Source organism: Notolabrus celidotus, chromosome 1, assembly GCF_009762535.1.
Source record: "Notolabrus celidotus isolate fNotCel1 chromosome 1, fNotCel1.pri, whole genome shotgun sequence".
Lineage (NCBI taxonomy): Eukaryota > Metazoa > Chordata > Actinopteri > Labriformes > Labridae > Notolabrus > Notolabrus celidotus.
Window position 1 is genome coordinate 23,175,494 of NC_048272.1, and position 20,975 is coordinate 23,196,468.

At 40.5% G+C, this 20,975-nt stretch overlaps 1 protein-coding gene across 2 annotated transcripts in view; it reads left to right on the plus strand.

Moving 5' to 3' along the window:
- dlgap4b (discs, large (Drosophila) homolog-associated protein 4b) overlaps window positions 1-20,975 on the plus strand; it is a 100,332-nt gene that overhangs the window by 37,266 nt on the left and 42,091 nt on the right. For both annotated transcript variants that reach the window (XM_034694398.1, XM_034694391.1), the window contains exon 2: window positions 14,592-14,640. The gene's annotated coding sequence lies outside the window, so the exon portion shown is untranslated. The remainder of the gene's footprint in view (window positions 1-14,591; window positions 14,641-20,975) is intronic.

The window sequence follows — 20,975 nt, forward strand, 5'->3', positions numbered from 1 at the left end:
GTCTGCTGCTTGAGCGTCCACAGCTGAAACTTATACGTATTATCTGGCTTATAGCAGGTGCAGTTTATTATTAACTTTCAGGCTTCAAAAACTGTCCTTACAGAATGAATGGGACTTTCTGTTTCTGAGTGTTTGAATGGTATTTTATGTTAGTAGTTTCAAGTCTAATATATCCTAATGAAGTGGTCCCCTTGATTTGTTTGGATAGCTAATTGACTTGATACCCTTTCATTCTAGGAAATGAAGGATCCAACTTCTCTGTCAACAACTAGTTTAACCCAGAGGTTTGTCAAGATCAAATCCTCTTCATTCCATAATTAAAGAGGCAGAGAAAAACAAAACACTGACTGTTGAAGTCTGTTAGGCTGAAAGCTTAATGGCTGTTCTACACTGTACGATTTTTACTGTCTTATAAGATTAACGCAAGTCACATTGCATGACATGAAATTCCTAGATTTCGTGTCCACACTGTGCGATGGAGCTATCATTGAATCTTGACTACAACGCAGCGTATTTCAGGCTCCAAACGCCGCTACATTACGTCATTAGTGTGCGTCCCCCTCAGGTCGTTGTCATGGCGCCCATGAGCCGACACACTGCATATGTCTTCGTTTCTCCTCCATTTTTAAATTAACGCCGATGATGGTGTCTGTCTGAGTGGACGCAGTAATAACACGCAATTTCCTGGTGTGTTCATATTGGTTTGTTCGCTGATAGGCGTCGTAGAGGCAGAGAGTGACAGACACACTATGCGATGATTCCTCAAGTTTTCTGAGACTGCTTGATATTTATAGTAGCTCATCTTTGCTCACAGACGGCTCTATCTTTCGCCTTTTCCCTTGTCACATCAGGAGATGTATGACAACCGATTTTCAGCTACGATGGCCGATTTTGTCTACGATCGCAATTCTTTTGTCTGAGACCAATATCGTACAGTGTAGACCTGGCATAAGATAAGAAAGCTATCCCGTACTTGATGAAGTTAGTGCATTGCCAAATAATGAAATATTATGACCAAAATCATTAACTAACGCATCAATGTTGTCATCAATGACAAAATTCAAAATTGATGACCATAAGATTGCAGGGTTTTGTTTTGTTTTTTCACAATTTTGTCTTTTCAATGTTTATTCATGTCTGAAGATGGAAAAAGCTAATACTGAGCCACTATCCGCGAAAACTGCTGGTGCATCCACAATCACCAACTTTAGGAGTAACCAAAAGAACCCTGAGTGTTTTCCTCATCTTCTCTCTTCAGCCCCTCTGATTTAGTGTTGGTAATTCTGTCACCTGACAATGAAGTGCGATGACAAGGAGTGATTGAAGGCTATATTTATCAATCTAAAATCAGCATTGACAGTTAGGAATGTTTAGCTTACATTTGGTCATGATGTTTGAATGAATGGAATTGGGGTTAATTAGTAATACCAGACTACACTACTACCATGGTCAGTGTCAGATTAGGCAATCATAAAGCCATTAATCTGTGCCATGACTTGACCAATAGACATGACGGGCTACATGGGGGTACCTGACCAATCATTACGACTGGCATGATAACATCGGAAGGAAGAGGTGCTGGGTTTGATGCCCCCAAGGAATGCTAATGGCAGTCACTTATCAGGTTGCTTGCTGGTTGTCCCTCGAGTTTGTCTATGGATAAAAGGTTATCGTGCTTTTGAAGTGGTGGTAACAACATTGTGGAACGCTCTTCCTGTAAATATTCGCTCAGATGTCTCTGTTGTCACTTTTAAATAACTCTTAAAGACACATTTATTTATGTAAACAGGCCTTCGACTCAGCTTGTACAGACTAATGTTTTAATTATGCTATTGTCTGTTTCTTTTACTGTTTTATGATTTCATTTTAATTTGAATATTTTTCCTATGAAGCACTTTGTGAATGTATTCTATGAAAGGTGCTATACTAAATAAAATGTACTTACCTACTTATTTGCTAAAGTTCATCTGCTATTTTATTCCAACATTTCTCCTTTTTCAGTTCTGTAATAATCCCTCACATCATAAAAGCAGTAATGTCTTTCAAGAGCTCTGTCCTCCGTCTCATAGTACCATCTCGCAGCACCAACCTCCTCATTCCTCTTTTGCTTCCCCATTTCATTTGATTTTGCCCGAGACTTCTGCACGTGCAGAGCAAAACTCCTTCTAGAAGGCAGAAATGAAAAATCAAACTAGCTGGACTTTCTGCCAAGAAAAAAAGTTTGTGACCCTTTAATTGTCTTTTTATTTTTTGGTAAAACTGTACACTGCTTCATATTTAAGTCTTCATCTAGCCACTGGGCTGTGAAGCTAAACATGCACGCTGGACATAAGTCACGAGTTCATATGTCCTTGGTAAAACTTCTGTCACTGACGTTGTGGACATGGATGTGAATATGTGTAGAGATCAGATTATACAGAGGGTAGGGACCAAGCGGCAACCTCCAGTCTAAAAATATGAGTCCAATGCGGAAGTGTTAAAAGCTGCAGTTCATCCAGAATCCACTTGAGGCTGGCTCTGGAATTACAGGAAGTCACATACACATGAATGGGAAAAAAAATGATCTTTACAGCAAAAATTAACATGTTTACAGCCTGGTACAAAAGACGAGTGCAGTCTGGATAGCTAATTTCTTGATCGGCTCACACTGTGAGGGGGGTACATTTTTTTCTAATGCGGCAATTACGAAGATATTGAGATTACGAGTCTTCCAATGAGAGGCACAGCTGACTTGATTGACAGGCGGGAACACTGCAGCTGTTGGCTAGGAGGCTCAAACTCCGCCTCTTTACGTCACACTGGCTCGACAGCAGCAATATGGCTGCCGCCGCCGATTGGCCTCAAAACAGCGCTTCAGAAACAAATGGGTGACGTCATGAATACTACGTCCATATTTTATACAGTCTATGGTAGGGACACGTCTACAAAGTATTCTGACAATTGTACTATTAACTGGATAAATCTTCTACTTTGGGAAAAGGGGGGGTCATCAAGTGCTGTAAATTCAGTGATTTTGTCATGGTTGCTTTAGCTCTGGGTTTTCAAATCAGCACTAAAGCACTCACTGTTTTGGTGCTAATGCTATTGCTGCTTCATATTCCTTTAATACATCTTCAATGCAATGATGAGTTTTTTGGTAACTTCAAAGATTATCTGAGTGACAACTAGAGGACTATTTTCCTCCTCTCAGAATACTTGCAGCACATTTAGCAAGTTGAAACCATGTTGTCCTCCTCTGAGATAGTGCATAACGCCCACATGGGTGATGCCTTTGTAATTATTACAATACTTGCCAAGTAAAGGAAGCTATCTCTCATGTTATGAATAAAATGAGTTGAAAACAAGTTATTTTTTGATTCATCACAGGTTCGGAGCTCCAGACTAGCCAGCTCAAAATATAAATGAGGTCTTTAGGTTCCACTTTTCTGCCATTATTATCCGGCCTTTGGTTCCCAATTCATCTGCTGAACAAGGAACTGGGTCAACAGAGAATTAAATCAGGGGCAACCTCGACATAAGGTTAAAGCAATTATGTCTAATGAAAATCTGTAGAGGATATTACTGGTGACCAAATTGAAACATTTTCAGAGAATGGAGGAAAAAGAAACAGGTGTTCCCAAATAAAAATGTTTCAGATTGTTCTTTGTTTAACATTTGTGATTACATAACCTGATTTTTTTTTTGTTTGTTATATTCTTGGGGCTTTTACACCTTTACTGACAGAGGGAGAGGACAGTGGATAGTGCAGGAAACTGGAAGACAGTGGGGCAACCACATGCAGGAAAGGAGCCACAGGCTGGACTCGAACCCTGGCCGCACGCTACATGGGCAGCAACTCAACCACCAGGCCAAGTCCGCACCTGATTTTTTTTTTAAATATTTGTTTTGTTTGTTTAAATCTTTTTGTTGTAATAGTTTTGTTAGCATGTATTTTCTATATTACTGTAATTATGTCCTGGGGATGTATTTGGGGAGAATTTCAGTGACAGTGTCATTGATGGCTCGAAGGCTCTGTTGGATGATAATGAAAGGTGGTACTATAATGAATTATTTTGCTGTATTTGTTTGAGTCCTTTGTGCGTTGGTTTAAGGTCCAATAAAAAGAGAAATCCATTGATCCAGCACTAACACTGCACCCCTGCAAACCTGCAAGCCTAATGGTTTATTTAGAACTTCTGCAACCAAAGTGCAAACTCATTAAAGTTCTAAAGATGGGGGAGAGCAGAAACTTGGCATCCACTGAGGGAGGTTTTTTTTTTCTCTTCTCCTTAATCTTGTGTGTGACTTTTTAGCCTGGAGGATGGGCTGAGCTGGCTGTTTTTCCAGCACTTTCTCTCACTCTCTGTAGTCCATCCCTTCGCTCAAAGCATGGAGGGAGTTCAAAGAAGAAATATGAAAACAGACTGTAGTACTCAAACACTTTCTGATCTGCTGCAGAACCAAAGAGTTCAGCGCTCTTTGACTTGTAGCAGCTAGTATGGCCCTAGAACCAAACTCTTTCACTTTATGTAAGTCAAGTCAAGAGAGAAATGAGACATTATTATTGTAAATACACATTCTCTCACATTTTTGGCCCTTATTTTAGACTTGCCATCCAAATTAGATTTGGCATCGCTTACCTAATGTGAAGATGTACACCCACAGACCTTGAATGAATGTGTTTATGCAAATGTGCAGACAAAAAAATTAGCAATGAGAGCATGTTAGGCACCACTTAAGCAAGAGGAAGGCACAACAGGTGAGAAATTCATAAAGATGAGGCAGCACAAAGAGAGGTGCAGAGTATGTTGTTGATAATTCTTTCTTAGACTTTGAACTGATGACATGACCATTTAACGTCTCAGGATAGAACACTTTACGTCTCTGAAGCGACATGCTAGTTTATCAGTTTTCAGTATCAGTTCTGCTTAAAATTCAATATTAGCAGTGTAGCATCTGTTCACTTAGAGTCACTGATTGTTGCAGTCAGGGACAGCATATTGTGAAAGCTTTCAATGACATAAGATTCATTCTAAATGAATTCTTTTGACAGTCAGTTATTCACAAAATGACTGCTCTTCATTAAATAAGAAAAACATAGAAAAATGTTTTTAAAGCTCTTCTGCTAATTGCAAATGTAACAGCACTGGTTTGATTTGAATAAGAACAAAGAAAGGCTCAATGAATATTTTAAATGAGTTTTACTTAATAAACATACTGAAGCCTTATGTTTTGTTGTGATGAACACTCACACCTCTATCTCTCACATGCACACACTCAAAAATTTCCACTATGGCAGTGACCAGTTAATCCAATCCCCATATCTGCTGCCAGCCACCGAGTCATTAGCATAATTATAACGTGCAGAGATTTTTGGAACAAGTGTGTGACTCCTTCCAAAAGCGTTGTCACACCGCCTCACTTGTGGGATTCATCCTCGGTCACACTCAAGTTGCCTCCCATCTGTTCAATGAATACTACAAACTGTGTCAGAAGGAGAAGTTCTAATCCTCTTCCTCATGAAATGGCCCAACACATTTCTAAAGGACTCTTGTGACTGTTGGCCTCTTTCAATGGGCAGCTCAATAGACTGTCTGTAACATTTATGTAAAAGAGCTTTGAATAATCATTGTTAGTCTGATAATACACCTGCTTATAGTGACCTCCAGGTCCTGTGGTAAATTGGATTTCATGGTTGAGAGGTGACAACAGGGGATTGTTTGATTGAGAGCTGATTACTTCCGCGAGTTTGACTCTCATCCCTGCAAATTTTAATTAGTCTAAGAGAGATAGTTGGTATAACAATGGGTGTTTGTTTCCATATTTATTTTGTTACTTATTTTAATTGCATACAATCCTTTAAGTTTTGGTGATGTCTGCTATTAGTAAATTAAATCAGAGCACACACAGTCAGTATATAACAAAGTGTGGTCTTGTGCTTGGCTCTGTGCTCAGTCATTTTACAGATGACACGTCATTCTACGTCCATAACCAGTAACTGAGCATAAACAAGCACCGAAGAGGGAAATAAGGTGTGTCGCAAAGGTTTGATGTATAAACAGTCCCTGATCGATTAGGCTAACTTATTGAAGCAAGATAGAACAGGCCAACCAGCATCAGTTACTACCATAGACTGTATAAAATATGGACGTAGTATCCGTGCCGTCACCCATCTGTTTCTGAAGCGCTGTTTTGAGGCCAATCGGCGGTGGCAGCCATATTGCTGCTGTCGAGTGATGATGACGTAAAGAGGCGGGCTTTGAGTCTCCTAGTCGATAGCAACAGTGTTCCCGCCTTTCAGTAAAGTCAGCTGTGCCTCTCATTGGAAGACTCGTAATCTCAATATCTTCGAAATTGCCGCATTAGAAAAAAATTCCCCCCCACAGTGTGAGCTGATCGAGAAATGAGCTATCCGGACTACACTCGTCTTTTGTACCAGGCTGTAAACATGTTTATTTCTGCTGTGAAGATCGTCTTTTTTGAATTGGTGTGTATGTGGTTTCCGATACTTCCGGAGCCAGCCTCAAGCGGATCCTCAATGAAATGCAGTTTTCAGCACTTCCACATTGGACGCGTATTTTTAGACCACAGGTTGCCGTTGGTTACTACGGAGGCAGATATGTACTTTGTAGAAATATTTTCCCTTACATTTCAGCAGGCTTTATTTCATGCACGAAAAACAGTCGTGTGGAGGGCAAAAAACGTGGAACACATCTCCTGTGAGGTGATATCCGATGGCAACTATCGTCCCAGAGCAATGATAGCTGCATATTAGTGCTGCTAACAGTGCCAAACAGCTCCAATTCATACTAATACATTCCTAAGGCTAGTTACACAGTGAACACTAAAGGCTGATTTATACTTCTGCGTCGCCCCTACGCAGCAGGGGCTGACGGGGACATGAGCACTACATACTTCTGCGTTGATGTGTCCGTGTCGCGCAGCAATTCTCTGCCGAAACGCTTGAGGGCAGTGTGGTCTTTCTGACAGCCGGTCGCCTTCTTCCGGCCCCGTGACGATCTCTGTTTACCTTCCACAGCGATTCAGAGCGTGCTATGTTAATCTACAGCTGGTACATGTTGCTGTTTATGTGCAGCCGATTTCCGGGATCCCGTCCGTTCTGTAAATGCGGAAAACACAATGCCGCCAAGCGGACCAATCACAGGGCTTGTGGTCTGTGTCGATTCTACGTGTAGATACACTTTGGAGGAGGTGCATGTCGGCTATGTGCATAGGCCTCTGCGTAGGTAAAGCAGCTATGTGGACCCCCAGCATAGGTTTGATTCGACGCAGAAGTATAAATCAGCCTTAAGCTTGCAACATGAATGGTTGGGGTGTAGAAGGCCGTGAAAGCTTCATGGTCTGTGTTGCAGCACATAGTTTTACTCTTTCTAAATATTACACGTTGTGGTTGTAAATGATAGAAGAGATTTGTAGTGTTCAAACTTTTTGTTTTTGAAATTTTAATTCCCAACCATCTCCAAATAATTGAACCAGAATGGGAGGCAGGGTGAAGATGAGCAGAGGGTGTCAAGAGAAATGTGTGAATTGGCGTCTCTACGGATGAAACATAATTTTACCGCAACATAAACTACATACCGATAAATTGAAAAAAATCTATATATTGCTCAGTCCTACATGAGGTATGGCACACGCTGTCAGAAACCACAGAGCGTGGTGCACTGAATAACTGTTTACTAGTACATCTAAAGTGAGGTTCAACAGACCTTCAGGTTCTTTGATGTTCCACAGAAGATTCAAAAGGTAAATAAATAAGTAGACTTAAGAGTCCAGGGGGAATACCGGCTTTTATAAGAAACAGAAGAACTTTCAGTTTAATGGTAAAGTCATGCAGTCACAGTGACATTATCATGGTCATTTTAAGCTTGGTGTTATGTCCAATATGCTCATCACCTAACTGTGGTGTATGGTTTTATGATATATGACAATAAGCAGACATTACTATGGGCATTTGTGTCTTTTGGGATGTCATATTTGGTCATTAACCAAAGTAATGGACAAAAAGTGACGTGATGATAATATGTGAAAAGTTGAGGTATTACTACATTATCATTTCAGGTCAATCCATCCAGTAGGTGTTAACAGAGCTCTATTTAAAACCACAAATGTCAAAAAAGTGGAGCTAAAATGTCAGGCAATCTCCAAAGTCTTAAGGAGTCATCCCCTGGCTGCCATGACAACTGATACTAAACTGAGGAGAAATCCTATCAAACAATTTTCAGGGCCGTATCAAATTGTACTTCATATTAATTAACATAATTCAGAAATTCATACCAGGGCACAACATACACTTCTTGCTACATTTAGACGCTTTCTTGTTTTTTCTCTCACCTCAAATTTGAAAGAACTCAGGGTTTTTGTATTTAAAGTGACAGTAACAGAGTTTATTTTAGTGGTTTGCTTTTTTTTAATGGCATAGCAGGATTGTCCTGGCAGACATCTGTCTTGCTGAACATCTGCTGTGGTTAAAAGTAATCTTTCATTAATGCACTCAATTTAGCTTCAAAATCCAAAACACTGGATCTAATGTAATTGTTTCTCTCAATTAAGGCCAATTTCCATTATTGAGAGAGGTTTTTTCCAGAGTCACTAAACAGACATTTATAATCTATTCCCAAAATGAAGAGCCCAATCAGCAGATCCCTCTGGCCTGATGCTTCAATCTGTTTCTCAATCTCTTTTCTAATTTATCTCACTCTAACCCAGCAAACCTGTGCTGTGGAGAGCAGTTGGGCATTTGTCCTTCGAGTATGTAGTCGGCAATGAAGTAGTAGAAGAGTGCTTTGGAAGGGTTCCCATTCCCATTTCAATCACCCAAAACTCCTTACAGTGTCCTTCATTTGTCTTGTTTGTGAGTTATTTTATGCTTTTTGAACAAGATTAATTGGGCCAGTTTCTTTACAGCCATGAGGTCTAAGGAATCCTGAATTGTTCCTGATGTAGCTTTAGTGCTTCGTGCAAAAAGTAAGGCAGATCAAGCCTTTTCCATTAAGATTCACTCTCTTTATCTCACACATTTGCAGTGATTTGCTGTATTTCTTTCCAAACATTTATGCATGCACAATTGATGTAATCAATATTGATAAAAGATACAGACAATTGTGATCACATTGCATTCTTGTTTTTGTCTTGACATGAGATGGACTTTGTGCTGATCTTTTTAACTTTTTAAACTTAACTTCAGTGGGGAAACTGTTTTATAACCACAGTTTATGTTTGAGCCGCAGAGATACATCACGGCCTCCCTGAATAGTCTTCAGCCAAGAAAATCTGACATGTTGTATCGCCTCCATCTCTAAAGCTGACTGACTGGCAGCTGGTTCATCCTGTTATTAAAAGCCAAACAGACGGACAGCCTAACATTTTACAGCCATCACTGTCTCGTGGTATTTTCGATTCATCCCACAGTTATATGGGCCAATTTCTTAGTCAGTCTAGTCAGTTTTGTTTTTGATTTTTGCTTTTATCTTTTCTTTTTGATCTTCATAACATCAGTACATTTTAAATCTGACAACTGGGATTGCCTGTCAACTTTCAAAGGTCAAGGGCCAGCAATACCAAAAACTTTCAGCATACAACAGTTCATCCAAGAGGACACTTGATTAACCTATGTAAAGTATACATATTTTTGGGGTTCCCTTTGAGTGACCAGTTCTTAAGTTAGCTGCATAATACCTGAAAAACCTTGATTTCCACAATGTATATTGAGTTATTTAAAAAATAGACACCATAATCATACCAGATAAACCAACATCCAAGCGGCAACCTCCAGTTGCGAGAATCGAAGCCAATGCGGAAGTGTTAAAAACTGCAGTTTCTTGAGTGTCCGCTTGAGGCTGGCTCCGGAAGTGCCGGACACCACATACATCCGATAAAAAAAAAAAAAAAAGATATTTACAGCAGAAATAAACAAGTTTGGGTGCTGGTGGCCTAGCAGTCTAAGCGCCCCACGTATCAAGGCTATAGTCCTCGTTGCAGAGGTTGCTGGTTCGATTCCCGAACGGTCGACCATTTCCTGCATGTCTTCCCCCACTCTCCACTCCCCACGCTTCCTGTCTCTCTTCAGCTGTGCTGTCAATAAAGGCAAAAAGCCCCAAAATATAACTTAAAAAAAGTAAAAAATAAATAAACATGTTTACAGCCTGGTACAAAAAATGGATTTAGTCTGGATAGCTCATTTCTCCATCTGCACACACTGTACGGCGGGTGAATTTTTTCATTTTGCAGCAATTTCGAAGCTATTGAGATTACAAGATTTCCATTATGAGAGGGACAGCTGACTTGATTGACAGGCGGGAAACACTGTAGCTGTTGGCTTTGAGACTCAAAGCCGCCTCTTTACGTCACACTAGCTCGACAGAAGCTAGGTTGAGTTCAGCATTTCCAATATGGCACCCGCCGCTGACCAGCTCCAAAGCAGCGCTTTAGGTGCTTTAGGTGACGTCACGGATACTACGTCCATTTATTATACAGTCTATGCAAACATCCTAGTCTTACCACACTTGGTTCAGCTCTTTGCAAGTGATTCTCTGATAACCTATGGCACTATCATGGACATATGGAGCGATACATTTCTCAAACTTTAGAAATAGACTTATGGATCTACTTGCACTACTTACATGTCAAAAGCCATTTCTAACAGTGTATAAAGTTTGTTTAATCCTCGTGACCTGACCCCATGACTGTGACTTGTTGACACCAGAGTTCACAGCCTTTCACTTTCTGTAATTCTTTCATCCGTTCACCCTACATGTGCTGAAGATACAGCTACTGAAATACATCACTCAGCTGCACATCCACACTGTGTCCAGTATACTTATCCAAAGCTTTAACCAACACCATGACCACATTGTGCAGATAACAGAAATGCACAAACTGATTAGCTACCTTGCATCCAGCCAACAATACCTGTCACTGCAGCAGTGTTGTGTACACATTATGTTTACAAGCAGGCGACATGCAGACTCTGCATGCTGTCAGTTCATAGATGAAGGGGTGAACTTAACGTAATGTGATATCACACAAAATTGCAGAAAGTTTAGAGAAGAAGTCAGTACTTTAAATACTTGAAACAACATTTTGTAAGTTATTTTGTTATTCACTTGAGGAGGAGGTTCAGAGTGGATGGTTGAATCAAAAATGTTTGAGAGGCTGAGAAAGAGTACGAAAAGGCTCTTTCCATAAAGCGTCTTGAGATAACATTTGTTGTTAATTGGCATTATATGATAAAGATTGATTGATATTCATGCTGGGATGTCTCCTTACAAATGCCAATTTCTTGTTGAACATGACCTTTAACCTCAGCCACAATCTCGGAAACCATCAGCAATCATTATCTATCATTGTCTGGCAGGGGTATGCCTCTGTGAATGGATGTTACCTTGCTTGGTAACTCTGGTGTAGCCAGCGGTTCGGGTTAATGGCTTCCAGCCAGGACTTCTTTTTCCATGCAGCGTTTATATTGCTGACATAAACGCAGCAATTTCTTGGTTCATTACACTCTGTTCATCTGGACAGTATAGAGATTGTTCATCTGTGTCTGGTGAGACTCGTTTTAACAGTAGATGGTAAATTACACTGAAGCTTTACCCTGGGTGACTTCAGGGGTATCAGCCCTAGAAATCAGTGTTTTCCACACAAAGATGCATTGACCTTTTCTGATGCATTCCTTGTAGTAGCAGCTAAGAGCTAATTGGCTTTCCCGACACAGCTTCCAGCCGATGTGTTGAAAGTGAAGTTGAAATTTTCAGATACCTGCCTACAGCAACAATTAAATGGTGGTCAGATTGTGGCTGATGGGAGCATTGATGTGATAACAGTGGATACTCCTGCTTTTGCTCTTCACACTGTTTTTCTAGCATACATCTAAGCCTGATGGTACGTGATTGGTCAATAAAGTGACTACTGTGTAATGCAGATTCTACATATTTATGGAGAATTTGTAATAGAGATTGCCTCGACCATCACTGTAAAGATATTTTTTTTAAAAAAAGCATCATCATAGTGAAGCAGTGTTAATTTCGTTAACAAAATTATGACGATAAATGTTCGACAACTCATTTTTTCATGACGAAATCGAGACCATGACGAGCTAAAGTGCATCACTGATAATAAAAACTCTGACGAAAATATGTCTTGATTTTGTTGACGAGACGAAAACTTTAGTGGCGTACCGTCGGACATTAATAATCCATGTTTTCCCCCGCTGTGTGTCTAATCTGTAAAGATAAAAGTGGTGCTTTAAGAACCGCTCTCCCCCCTCCATGCATCTGTCTTATCTTCATTGAGGATTTTTACCCCCGGTGTGCGTTAGTGGCAAAGACACAACCGGTGACGTCTGTTTAATAGTTGATGTTTGATGTTTTTGTTGCTATTACCGTAAAAAGCTCAGCGTCTACAGCTTGATTTGTTACAGTTTGGTGAAACATCAGACACATTTAGTAAGTTTGGATCAACTCCTTGTCATCAAAGATGAAGATGCATTTCAGAGTGCCGTGAAGTGACTGTCTGTCCAGTGCGCCTGTCACTGCGAGTTGCATTCAAGGACTGTTGTAAATGTGCAATACAGCCCTTTCATGGCCTTTTTCTGTGAGTCAAGAGAATCAAAATACAGTCACAGTGGTCACATCAAGAATGTTTTCTTTTGACATTTTAGCAGGGCCAGGCTGAATTATTTAACTTAAGATATTACACAAGCAAAAGTGTTAAAGGATTGTTGACAATATTAACACTTGGTATAACCCTGATACCGATATCTGATCGACTACATGAATTATTTTAAGACTGAGGATGTTTTGGCAAAAATCAAAGACTAAAATGTTTTGAGTTTCCGCCGACTAAAACTATAAAGGGCTGAAAAGACTAAAATGTGACTAAATCTAACAGGCATTTTCGTCTAAAGACTAAGAATAAGACTAAATCTAAAATAGCCGCCAAAATTAACACTGTTCCCAACTCAGCTTCAAGCCGATGTGTTGAAAGTGAAGTTGAAATTTTCGGATACCTGACTACAGCAAAAAAAATGGTGGTCAGATTATGGCTGATGGGAGCATTGATGTAATTACAGTGGATTGTGTTACTCCTGCTTTTGCTCTCCACACTGTTTTTGTAGCATACCTCTAAGCCTGATGGTACGTGATTGGTCAATAAATTGAGTACCGTAGAATGCAGATTCTACAAATTTATAGAGAATTTGTGATAGAGATTGCCTCGACCATAACTGTAAAGATAGTTTTTTTTAAAATAGCATCATCATTGTGAAGATTATTTGCAATTGGATAACAAGGCACTGACAGTCGCTCAAAATGAATACACTCACATGCTTGACTTTGGACGTCAGGGAGAATCAACTTCAGTTCAAGTCTGCAGAGAAATTCAAAGTTGTGTTTGTTAAAAATGAATTGAAGGATCTCTGTGTGGAATGTTCCTCTTGGACAAGTATCATTTAAATACAGGGACACAGGTTCTTCAGTGGATACTGTTGTGTTCATGAGTGCTCTCCTTGTTGTGCCATCCTCTCTCTTGATTATCTTTGCATGTTTGCCTCAATCAAAGTCTACAAAGAGATGAGTGCAAAAAAAAAATCAAAGGGAATTTGCAACAGTTTTCATGCTGTGAGTCGAATATGCGTGAGAGAATAGAACAGTAGCATAAAACAATGAACACAGCAGCATTTGAATATTACATCAAGGTTATACCTTTGCACAACATTGTATATTTTAGTGCTTGTGGGACTGATGTACAATGGCATGCTTTTTTTTTTAAGAAAAGATGAATACAGGACGCAAACAAAGGTTTAGGATGGAGTTTAATATGTAACCTCAGACTGGTAATTCTCCCACTGAGTTTAGATGGCAGTTATCAAACTATAGAGCTTTGTAGTTAGTCCTGTGGGACATGATAACCTTACATGACAGTTGAAATGATAAAAGCGGCTTTGTTTTGAATTCATACACAGACATCAAGGAAAAAGAGTAAACTCAGGCATAAAGTCACACACATATAAATACTTTAAATGTCTAAAGGGACACCGATGCACACATGCATTCCTGTTCTCGAGCACAGATCAAACTCTTCCATGTGGACTCTGTAGTGTTATCACACCAGACACATGGTAAGTGCACGACTGTTTGCTGAGCCCTTGGGTGAAAGGAGCCCTGATTCAACATTGTCATAGCTTCTGTGGAGCTGCAGGAGTTGTAAAAGCAACTGGAATATGGATGAGTGGGAGACTGCCATGATTGAAATGTGCTAAAGCGAGACGGTGCCTTTGTAATACCCTGCGAGAAGAGGGAGAGAAAGACAGAAAGTAGGGCAGAGAGGAGTAAAGTAGACAACAAGGTGGAGCTGAACGTAGATACTTTTCTGGCCTGAGCGTGAACACCAGTTGCCCTCGAGCTCTGGTTCTCAATCAGATTATTTTAACACGATTCGTAATGCTGCATGGCAAAGCCTTATCCTCGGCTCTGTTTGTGTGGGTCTGTAGCAAAATATTCTCACTTTTTCTTGTCAGCTGAAAACTCAAGCATGACACTCTTGTACAGGTTCACAACACATAAATACTAACACGGGTCTCTTTATTTCTCTTTCAGGAAACTTCCTCCTACTCAGATCGAGGCTTCCTAGAAATGAGCTGCCAATGTAAGTCCTTTGCCTCACCTCAGCACTCAAGTGGTAATGTTACTTTTAAATTAATTAAACTGACACAAAGTCCTAATAGAGTACAAAAACTGTGCCCTAACCTTTCACTTAACTCTTCTGGCTAACCAGCAGGGACAGGACTCACCTCTGACTTCATTTATTAGCAGCTAATTGCTATTCCCTGCAAACACACTGATGTGACTTCAAAGGATGACTCACTGCAGGACACGCTAGTGAAATTCAAATTTCAAACACAACCCGTCCTTCAGTGCTACACTACAGAGTTGCCACTTCTGGTTTTAGTTTGCCACCCCCAGTACAAGGAAGGCTTAAGGCACTATCAATAATGGATGAGGATGTGAGGCTTTTCAGCAAGTTTTCCAGAAGCGTCAGTGCTTGCATTTAAAAACTAGCTGGACTGGCTCTCCTAACAACTGAAAACTGGTGTTGTAGCTTTCAAGCAGTTCTGGAGGCAGTGTACTCAGTGCTGCTTACAGCAAAGATAAGAAGCTGCAGGTTTAGAATAACATCAGAGCTATAAATCTGAGATATTGCAAACATGCAAAAGTTGTGGAATTACTTCAATTCTAATAGATGAGTGTTTTAGTGAATTCTAACCATGCTGTATTCACACATGCACCAAAAATCTGCTCGTGTGAACACAGTGTTCATACTGTATCTGCTCGCCAGAATGTTCTTTTTCACTCATTAGCTGATAAAGTAAATGCATCCTTTTACACAAAAAACTGTCTTAAAAGGTGCATTTCAACCAAGAGTTATGGGTTCTTTTAGCCCCCAGAACTACTTTACCCTGAACTAAAAGGTTCTGTGCCCCCCATTGTTGTCTGCCTTACGATCGCGGGGCCAAAGACCTGGGTAGATTGTGCAAATCAGGCCAGTGACGTATGGAGAAAATAAAAAGTAAAGGCACTACACCACCAGACCAGTAGAGGGCATTAAGTCAAAGACGACTGCCATTCATCACAAATGACACCATAGAAGCAGACGGACAGGCAGGTATCATTATGAGCAACACAACAGTTAGCCTGTTAGCATGAAGAGACTCAGTGCGTGCTGTTTTAGATGGTGCTACATTTCATCACAGATGGATTTACTGAATCAACATGTGAGAGGAGATAAGCGCGAGTAGCAAAGATGTTTTAACACAACTTTAAAATCGCTTTTAACTCAAAAGGCCGTGGCACAGATCGGCCGGTGTTTTGGTTTAAACAGCGAACCTGTTTACTGCTGACTTTCAGCCGGATGCATCCCTCATATACGTCTTTAGACGATCATTAAATATCTGATGAGGATATTCAATCTTAAAACTCCCTCTGTGTTTCAACAGCTGTGTAAACTCCACAAACACTGTTACGTTCTGCTGAAGGTCTCCTGTTTACAGGGTCACTTTTAAAACCGTAACACGGGGAGAGACGCATTCACGGTGGGCTGAGAGAAGACTAAAGCCCTTAGTTCCGGGGTAAAGTTCCTCCAGTCGGAATGCCCCTTTATAGCATCTAACTCAGCTGCAACCCCCATCATGGATATGTTGTAAACATTACCTACCTAAGCATCCTTTAACTTAATGTGCCGCCACATGAGCCCAACCTCCCACCCCTATCGGAAAAATACGCCCTCTTGATTTCAGCACAATAAGCCGAAAACCCATCATTGACACATCATTACACAGACAGTGTGTCAAGAAACAGTTTGGTTCTTACACAATTACTTTGTGAAAAAATGTCATTGTCAGGTGGAGGTGTGTTTCATGCCCTCTGTCACATTGGTCCAATTTAGGAGCCACCCCTTGGGGTAAATATTTGTAGCACCTTATTACCCCTCTCTTTTCACTAGATAGTTGCTAACACCTTCTATTGGCTTTTAAGAGTTGGATATGTAGCATTCAGTGGCTTTATTCAAGCTGTTTTTCCAGGGCGATGACAGCGACAACAGCCATATCATTGAGAAATGTTACATTATAATCATGCACTGGTTTTAATGGACATGATTTCAATGTAAATGTAATGAGAATATAGAAAACGTGAGACTGTTTCACAGATCACTGAACATTGTTTGTGCTGAAATACCATGCATGTAGGGGTCTGGCAATTTGAAAATATCAATGAGTATGAGTTGAACACATCTCAGCCACAAACATGTGAAAAACGCTTTGGTGGGCTTCTATATGGCATTTTGAAAGAAGCGCTGTGCTGTATACATGGTAACTCACTGGATTTGATATTAGCTTTAAACCTGCAAACATTATGTATTTTTACATATGGGGAGCTATACAAACTGCAGCCACTGTTCCTGATTCCCATTTGCATGTATACACACTTTTTATCTTTGTAGTTTTAAAAAAATATTTACACCCACACTTTCTATATCAAACATGCACACATGCAATGCTGAGGCATGCTTTTGCAAATAAGTCCAGTCCTTGACATTCACATGCACAGCAGATCTGCACATGTGCACACATATCCCCAGTTTTTCTGCACAAACAGGGGTCCTGCCAGGCGTGCTGTTGTGGTTTGAAGATAACAGGAAGCTCCAATCATAGGACTCCTCTGCATCCTTCCCATAAGGCCCCTGGGGAATCTCCCTAGGGTTGGAGGATGAGAGGGTATAGCAGACATCACACTCACAATAGGCCATGCTAGAGGTGTTAGAAATGGATCTAGAGGCTGCATTTGACACCAGCTTTTGTGCATCAACCGCACACAAAAGGTGAAGCATTGCTTGATAACAAATCACATCACACCACTTGCACCGCTGAAGATTAATTCATGCTTTCCTACTCAGGTCAAAGTGAGACATGCAGCCTCTGCCAGGGGATAATCAGATCAATGATAACTTAGCAAGGAAAAGACAGAAAGGATACCAAGGAGCACAGTATTGAAAGACTATGATCAAAGATGGGCTCACTTTGTGAATGAGAATGTAGGGAGCAGAGCGGAGCTGCAGAGGACAGCTGTGATTGATGCTTTACTCTATCCTGGCTGTCTGCACACAGGGAAAAGGAGACTTTGGCAATTTCCCTCAATCACAGAGCAGGACTCCTTCACTCCTCTCTCTTCTCTTTCTTATACTACACTTGCATGTCTAAGTGCTCATCTCTATCTAGAAGAAAAACCTTTTAAGCACTTGTAAAAATGCTTTTACTTTCCTGCCAATTACATTTAAACAGAGCCATTTATTCATTTATTCAATTTGCAAATATTGAATATGACTAGAGCCACCCTATTTTCCAACCCTTTTGTTATTTAAGGTAACTTAAAAGCAAAGATTGAATGGTTCGTTATCCCCTGAGATGATCTGTTGCCTTTATCCTATGTTTTTTTTTTAAGATGAGTCACAGCAGAGAAATCATGTGTTAAGTATATATGTACTTAAATGACTTGCGTGCACATCGCCATCTGACACTGTGAGCACAGAACAGGATGAATCAATTATTGTCTCTCTGTGTTAATATGTCCAGGTCAACAAAATGTCTAACTCCAAAATTCTATCTGCAAAAATCCACAGCAGTTTAACTGAGTAATGAGTCTCTGTGGTGAAACTCAAACCACAGTGGAGAGGAAACATCAAGAGGGAGGGTTGATTAGGCCGACTTCTAATGTAGTAGAATAGCCTAATTTAATAACTGACGAGCAGTGCAATAGATCTGTACTTCATTGATCTCATTGCGGTGGCAAATCCAGATATTGATGGGTTTGGAAAAATCTCAGCCCTGGGGCGGCAGGTCAAATTCTTAATTTCAGAGGGGCTAGCTAAAACATCAAGAAGAACATTCAACCCTCCAAAAATCGAGATGCAGGACTTGTGTGTTTTACATCATGGTACATTGCACCTTTTCCAGGTTCTTTTGTGAGCTTTAAGTATGACTTTGAGACCAGTTACACCATGCAAGCAAACATGCATGGTAAAAATGTACATAAACATGTTTTTCCCTCACAGAGTTGGGATTAAACAAGAAAGGATAACCAACAATATCAGCCATGTAGTCGCTTCCAAACTGCTAGTTCTAAAAGTCTGTTATCAGATATTTTCATTTTGACACCCTTCACTAAGAAAGTAAATATTATATCTGCTGAGCATGACCATGTTAGCTTTGTTGATGTTAGCATTTTAGCATGCTAATGTTGGCAAAAATTCTCCAAAACAAAATCACAGACATGAAATGTAAACATCATCAGTTTATCAGGTTGTGATGTCATCTCAGTTAATAACTGCCGGCTTACATAAACATCTACTGCTCACTCTACCTACTGTTATTGTTTATCCAGCCTGGTTTAGCTTCAACCATGCCAGATTTTTTTTTTTTTAAAGCTATATCTTTGGGCATTTTTGCCTAATATGGATAGGACAGCTGAAGAAAGACAGGAAATGTGGAGAGTAGAATGTGGGGGAGGACATGCAGTGAATGATTGAGGCTGGAATTGAACCTGCAACCTCTGCAACAAAGGGCTATAGACTCAGTATACAGGGCGCGCAGTTACACTGCGACAGACCGGACACGGATTTGGTGAAATTTGGCCAATAGACCACTAGGCAAACAGTACCTCACCATGTCAGGTTTTGTAAGACTGAGGACTAGTAGGCCCTGCAAAAAAAGGCAGAAACAGTGGCTCAGAAAAAGTTATATAAAACAGTGACATGGGACAAATTCATTAATGACATTTTTTACAGACCACAATGAAACCAAAATCAGTTTGCTAGTATCATTCTCCTTTCCTGAGCTTAAATGAAAAACTGTCACCATGGTCTTCATCCTCGTTCCACACTTTCTCTTTGTAAAGTAGATTTTGCATTGAAGTCAATGTGGTAAAATACCAACATGTGACTTCTGCCAACAGCTCAATATACAGAGTTAAAATTCACCCCTCCTAAATGTCACAGCTCTGTATGATATAAACTGAATATATGCACCATCTCCATCACTCTTCCTTGCTTTATGGCTGTCATGGCAACAGCTCATCCTTTTGCTATTGACGGGTTGATAGGTTGAAAGACGGCCATTAGGGTATTATTGCGACGTCACGTGGGGATTGTGAGTATGAATGCAGGGGTGACCCACCTGGCGTCCAGCAGGGACCCCTTACCACTCACCTCAGATCACATGACCCCCCTCCCCTCTCCTCTTGTCTCTGCAGGATGTGACTTTTCACCTTCTTCCATTAAACTGCAGGAAATCTCATCGCACCGCTGCTTCCTCCGTGGAGGGGGTCAACTCTTTGTGAATGTGTTAAACGCAACCATGCCTATTGTGTGTCAGGCCAAGGGCATTTTGGAGTGGTTGAGGTTTAAGGCTTATCGTGGTGGGATTTATGGCCGTGCTGTGGTTGATCATAACGGGCTGTGGGTGACTGCTCATGGCTCACACACATCTACCGAAGCAACTCTCAGACGCCACAGGACATCACTGAGCTGGAGCTTAGGAATAAGATTTGAGAGCTTTCATTAAAGCTTCCAGGTCTTACTAAAGTTTACTCATGAAACACATCACAAACCTCCTTTTTACCCCTCATTTGGCTAAATCCTGAACTCTGAAGGCAACCCCAGCTTTAGTTGTGCAAAATCATGAAAGACTGGTTTGATACTGAAGCTTCAAATATTCATGCTCATTGATGTTCTCTACGATTTCTGCCACAGAGACAGCGCAAGTTTGATGTTATATGAAAGAACAGCCGAGGCTTAGAATTAATTGCATATTTAAGAACATATAGTTCCTTCAGTACTATAGATAATCTCTTGTAACCACAATGCTGTGTGGGAGATGGTGTGTTTGAATGTCTTTCCATTCAGGAGTCTTAGCACACATTCATAAAAATATGCTGGTGTCTGTGCATGCATGCATATGTGCACGTCTCTGTGTCTGCCTGCAGTAGTGCCTCTAATTTGCCCTGAATCTAGAGATGAAGGCCCCAGCTGCAGCCCACAACCCTCTCCTCCCACTGCACTCCAGCAGAGACAGACTCCCATCTCTGTCTCATTCCCACATATAAAAAAATAAACTAGCACTAGGTCATGTCTGGTCATCGAGCTGCTCAGCTTGAAATTGAGTTCTGATTGGTTTTATCTTATGTCATAGCCTTGCAGATTTGATAGAGAACAAATGTTCAACTCAACTTCAGTCAACCATGAAACAATCTTTACTGCCGTATGTGCATGGGAAAAGTTATTTTTTGCTTAAATCTATCCTACTGTTTCCTTGGTCTATGGAAATATTCCCCTCCAGAGCAACTCCAGACAAAAGATGAAATCAATAATCATCATTTTGTTACACTGAAAATATGCATTAGGTTTGAACCTAATGCACTAGTCAGTTAAAG